This window comes from Juglans regia, chromosome 6, assembly GCF_001411555.2.
Source record: "Juglans regia cultivar Chandler chromosome 6, Walnut 2.0, whole genome shotgun sequence".
In the NCBI taxonomy this organism is placed as follows: domain Eukaryota; kingdom Viridiplantae; phylum Streptophyta; class Magnoliopsida; order Fagales; family Juglandaceae; genus Juglans; species Juglans regia.
Genome location: NC_049906.1, coordinates 5,447,608 through 5,454,405, shown reverse-complemented (window position 1 = coordinate 5,454,405; position 6,798 = coordinate 5,447,608).

Here is a 6,798-nt window from a genome sequence, read left to right as displayed (position 1 = left end):
ATAAACATAATATTCTTTTTAGCAACAGAGTACTGTGAACAAAATAAATAGATCAAAATTAATGATGCACCATCACACGGGTTCTCGATCTTTTTATCGTTTGTCTAAGAAAATTGTAAGTTATTTTAGTTCCTGTTAAATATTAACATATAATATACTTTTCTGATTTAAGTTCTAATATAATTTTTTTTTTATTGGAAGAAGAAAGTCCTGCTGACTATGATCTGACCCAATTGTATGCAAAAGCATATAAAAATCGTGATGGTGTTTGGATTAGATTTGAATCAGAAGCAAATTATGTAAGTTAAAGTTATTTAATTTCATTGTCTAATAATATTTTTGTTTAGTATGCTAATTTTAATTTTTTTTAGGACAAGATAATATCTCTTAAGGAAACTGTCAATGATGCTCAGATCATTTCTCAAGTTCTTGGATCACGTTATGGATATTTGAGGAGTTTAGGACATTGAGTCAAAATATCCTCAACATCATCATCCTCTTGTAGAGCCAGATCGAATGACGACAAGATTAAGGAATTAGAGAAAGCAATACTAGAGATTGAACAATTGAGTTCCAAGGAGAAAGAGTTGCTGACCCGATTAAATCAAACAGCAGATTTAGATGCAAGATTAGAAGAGAACAAGCAGAGGAGACTGGGGACGGAGGTACAAAAAGTTGTATTTGAACAGTTGCAGTCAATTATGTCCCAAAACTCTATGCCACTACCACAATCTTAAAATTTATTTTTTCTTTAATTGTCTTTCTATTATGATATTCTAAAGCAGTTGAACAATTGTGATGTTTGAATTACAATTTGTGTAATATTAATATGGTATTTTTAATATTAAATTATATGATATATGATTAATACCATTCAAACGGTAAATAACCAGTTCGAACTATCGATTACCATTAATAAATTCATTCAAACAAAAAAGACCCATTCGAACAAAATCTAACCCATTTGAACGACAACCGAGAAAAATAGTCCGAACGGCCGTTCGAACAATAAAATATTTCTTTGAACAACATTAATATACAAAACCCCGTTCGAATGGACATAATGATTGAAAATAAAATGTCTATTCGAACAGACATAATTTATGTTCGAACACAACATTTGTTCGAACATGACCAAATATGGTTATTAGTTCGAATCAAAATTTCATATTGTTCGAACTAATATGTAGGTTCGAACATAAATATTTCCATTCGAACTGGTTTTGGAGACGAAATTGGTTCGTCTAAAAAAAAATCCCATTTGAACAGTGTCGACTAGTTCCACCTAATTTCATCTCTAAAAATCAATTTTTAAGACGAAATTCAATTTTTGTCTCCAAAAACCTTTTAAGACAGGCTTTTTGAGACAAAATAGAGAATTTTTTCATCTTCACAAATATTTTGGGATGAAAATTGGGATTTTTGAGATAAAATTTTTTGTCTCAAAAAATCCAGTCTCTTATAGTGGATGGATATATATAAGATTATTAATGTCAAGAAAATTCCAAAACTTTTGAATATTTTTTGTACGTACAGAGGTAGTTCCCGTGATGACCAGCTTGGAATATCAGGTCTCAGGCTCTTAAGTTTCTGTCAATATGTTCTGTTAATTGGCTAATGATAAAGGACGACAAAAGTAGGAAGATAAAGATATATAATAAGGTGCTAAAAAAATAAAACAAAAGCGAATTTCACTATAAGAAAAATGTACCATCATTTGTGACGAATTATTTGCGATGTAAATGACTATTTGTAATGAAAATAAATTTATTTTAGCATGAAATAGTCATTTTCGCAAGAAATAACTGACCGCAAATAAGCTGTTTTCTTATAGTATTTTTCTTTTATTTTCATCCCTTTCTTTTTCCTCCTTTTTTACATGGTAACTAAATTTTTTTCTCTATATAACGATCCGGCCAATAATTCTAATGTTGAAATATTTATGATGTCTTAAATAGGAACAACGTGATCATGTTAAGGTTGTATTTGGATGATGAGATATTCTCAGGTATTCTTTGAATAATAATAAAAAATTAATGATAGAATATTGAATAATATTGAATAGTAGAAAAAAGTAAGTGAAAAATAATAATAAAATAATAAATAATAGTGAGAAATTATAAGAATACTTGAAATATTCTTGGTATCCGGTTTTAACTAAGGGTGTAATCAGTCCGGTCCGGTCTGGTTTTGGACAAAATTTAGGACCGAACCAGTATGTATCGATTTTGTATTTTTCAAAACCAATTACGCACCGGTTACTCTCCTAAGCCAGTATCTCCAGTTTTTACCGGTTTCCAATCCAGTCCAGTTTTCTAGTTTTTACTAAAAAAAAATCCATATACACATTATTAAACATACATATAAAACACACAATCTGTTTTACAATGCAGTCCATGTATACAAACTATCAAACACACACTGACACACACACACCGACATATACACTAACACACACAAACACACATATAAATTCAAATATTCAGTTATCTTCAGAAGTTTCAAATGTTCCAATACACTGACACACGCACACACACATACATATACATATAAACAAACACACACATACACACAAAAATATATATAAATTCAAAAAAGTTAATCCATATACACAAACACAGACTTCTAGCCATTGGCAACTTGCGAACTCAAGTTCACGCATATGGAGGGGGGGGGGGATTATAGAAGCTTCCCATCAACAATAAACTGCACTTTCAGGTACTTTCACAATTATAAAACCCTAATAACACAAACACAATCACAAAACCCTAATGATTCATATAACTTGAATTAATTTTAAACAACTTAAATAAGTGAAATGAAAAAAATAATGGAGAAAAATTACTATGAGGAATCGAAGACAGAGAGACGTGACATGAGGCCATAAGTCCGTGAGGGGTGGTTCGACGATGACAGTGATTCTGTGAGCTCACGGTATGTGTGACGGCCGGTGAGGGGAGGTAGAGAGACGGAGACGAGAGGGCAGTGTAGAGGCAGAGACTAGAGAGGCGGAGATGAGAGTGAGGAGAGGGGCGCCATTTGAAATTGTTTTAGGGCTTATGGTATAAATTGGAATTGTGAGAGAAAACGACGCTGTTTCTATTGGTTTCAACTTTCAATTGTTTTGTTCTTTATTCTTTTTAACTGATCATTAAATTTTTTTTGATGGTTTGGGAAATTGATAATTATAATTTATATATATTTGTAATACATTTAATACATGGTTAATAGTTATAGACTATAGTGATTTGGTTATAATGATTAATAGTGATTTAGTTATAGTGATTACTGATTAGTATAACTATAGTCTATATTAGACTATTAGTATTAGTTAGACTATATAATAGTATTAATATTAGACTATTAGTATAACTATATATTAGTATTAGTTATATATTAGTATAGCTATATAATATATGTATAACTATAGTCTATATTAGACTATAAGTATAACTATAGCTATAGTGAGTTTGTTAAATGTTATAGTGAGTTTAATTTATTATAACTATATTATTGATAGTATTATAGTGATAGTATTAGTATAGTAATTTATTATAGTGATAGTATTAGTATAGTAATTTAGTATTAGTATTACTATATCATTATTTTATATGTGATTATTTAGTATAGCGATTATTTAGATATATATAATATATTAGTATTAGTTATATATTAGTATAGCTATATATAAAATGTTATTAATAATTTAATATATATATATTTTATGTTTAAAGCATATGATCAATTAAATTTTCATCTTTAAGATTAAACTTTTATTTTATAAATTATAATAACATTATCTTATATATAATTATATTAATAACATATGATTAAACAAATTACAAATGTTCATATTTAAGATTAACATTTTATGTTATAATTTATAAATTATAATATAAAATTATTTCATATATGATATATAATTATATATAAAAATCTCATATATAATTATATATTATATATAAAACTTATATAGAAAAAATATTTTGTATAATATTAATTTTTTATAAAACTAATATATATATATATAAAATATTAATTTTTATATATTTTTTTCTCCAACCGGGTTAGTCCGGTCCGGTTCCAAAAACCATAGAATCGGGATAGGACCAGGTCAATCGGTTTGCCTAAAACAAGAATTGGTTCTAGACCGAATCGATTTAAAATCGGGCCAACTGGTTCGATTCGGACCGATTTTCTGTTTTAAATTTACATCACTGGGACTCTTAATCAATTCATACATACACTTACGCCGTAGATGCTGCAGCAATAGACTTTATGGCCCGCGAAAGCAATATGCACTGACCTTTTTCCTTTTTCCTTTTTTTTTATTAAAAAAATTCTTGCTTAACTTAATTTGTAAGTTTCTACGGTGAGGAAAGCAATGAGGCCTGCCGGCAAAAAGCAATATGCACTGACCTTTCTTTTTGCTTCTTTTTTCTTTTTAAATTCTTGCTTAACTTAATTTATAGTTTCTACGGCGAGGACTAAAGCAATATGGCTGCAAAAGCAATATGTACCGACCTTCTGAGCACGTAAAGCGCAACCTATAGATTGGAAAATGTAATCCATCAGTAGGGACATCAAGCACGATCAGATTTGAAGATTGGTAAGTCACGGCATCAATCTCAAAATCCACGTGTGCATAACATTATGCAATGAGCTGCTTCCAACCATATGTATGAAAGCATATCCCTTAGTCTATTCCTTAATATCTTTTAAGTTTTTATAGTGAAAAAGACCCTCATTTCTTATTTGTATAATTACCTAGTACCTATTGTATTTCAGGATTTTATAATATCAATGAATGAATATTGCTTAGAAAAAAAAAATATATATGCACTGACCTTGGAATTGTAGTAGGAAATAAAGTTTTTTATAATAGTGCTTTTAATTGTAGAGGTTTATAATTAAAAAACTCTACTATTAAAAGATTATTTATTATTTGGTAAATATGCACTTAAAGCACTTTTAAAATTGAGTAATGCTACATACAGTCGTGGAGTGCGTAAGCGCTGCATAATTGTTTTGAAAAAGAGTGGGGTTCACTTTTAAAAAAATTAATTTTTTTCATGTGGGTTCCGTATTTACTTACTTTTTTCAAAGAGATTGCACAACGCTTGCACGTTTCACGACTGTAAAATATATCATTTCACTTTAAAATTAGTTAAGTTGTTTTTTTAGATGTAACATTATCCAATTTGATGCTTTTTTAAAAAGGCACTATAAGAAAAAAAAAAAAAAACATTTGTGACGGATTATTTGTAATAAAAATGATAATTTATGATGAAAATAGACTCATTTTAGCAATAAATAGTCATTTTTGCAGGAAACCACAAATAAACAATTTTCTTGTGGTGATGAGATTTTCAGATTTTTTTTTTAACGCTTAAAGAACTTTTTATAAATTAACCAAATACACTTTTATTTTATTATTATTATTATTATTTTATGTAAAAGTGGTTTTAGACTATTAAAAAGTAATTTTTAAGCTTTCAAATTCATCCGAAACGGGTACTAAACAAGATTCTTGAACCTAAATTCAAATGTTTGTGAGAAGGTTACTTTTGATGGATATATTAAGATTGTCAAGAAAATCCCAAAACTTTTGGGACAGTTTCTTTCCCTACTAATTTCTTATTTGAACATTTTTTGTACAATGGTAGTGATCATCCCCATGACCAGCTAGCTAGGAATCATCAGGTCTCATGCTCTTAATTTTCGGGTCAATATGTTGTGCTGATTATAGGCTTAGTTTATAAAGGAAAACGCTACTCCCACCAAGTTTGCATATATACCGAATTCTTCTACCGAATTGTATTTTTTTAAAATTTTTTTTATTTAATAGTTAAGAAAATAATTTTTAATAAGTTTATAATTTTTTTAAAATATTTAAAATTATTTAAAAAATATTTTAAAAAAACTTTCAGAGTAGCACCACTCATTTATAAATAGTTGTCGGTGCATCTGTGTTGTTCTGTTAATTGCTATATATATAATCACTTTTACATATTTTTTTTATGTATTTTATTGATGTGATTAATTGTAGTAATTTTTTTTATTTTTTTAAAAAATAATATAACTAATTATATTAGCAGAATGTATAAAAGATACGCAATAATTGGCTAATGGTGACGGGCGGCAAAAGTGCGAGGATAAAGATAATTAATAAGGTGCTAAAAGAAATAAAGCAAAAGTAACTTTTTTCTTTCTTGTTTTTCTATTATTTTTTCTCCTTTTCACACGATAATTAATCATTTTTCTCTGTATGCATGACAGGATCTGATAATATTTTAGATACTTAATAAGAACAATTAGTTCATTTCGGACAACCCACTATTTTCCCACCATGAATTAGATATATGTATATATATATATATATATATATATATATATATGGTTGGCTATTCTCTAATTAATTAGGTCTTGGACTCAATTACTGAATCCGACATCTTTAATTTAATTCTAGAACTCATTTCGGACAACCCACTAATTTATTACTGAATACCCTCTAATTAACATTAATAGCTGACGTGACATTGTCTATTTGTTCTGTTTTTTTAAGGAAATCCACGAGGTATCACGGGCAATTCCATCTAACCATTTTCCTCTAGTCTATTAATTAGAATCAGAACATTTTTATTAATTAACAAAATTTAAGATATTAACTCACATTAATTTAGAAGATCTTTTTATGATAAATCTAGTAATTCTCTGATGAGATGCACATAGTTCTCTTTAGGCATGTACAATAAATCATTTACCCCAAACCCAATGGTATGCATGCTAATATTGACC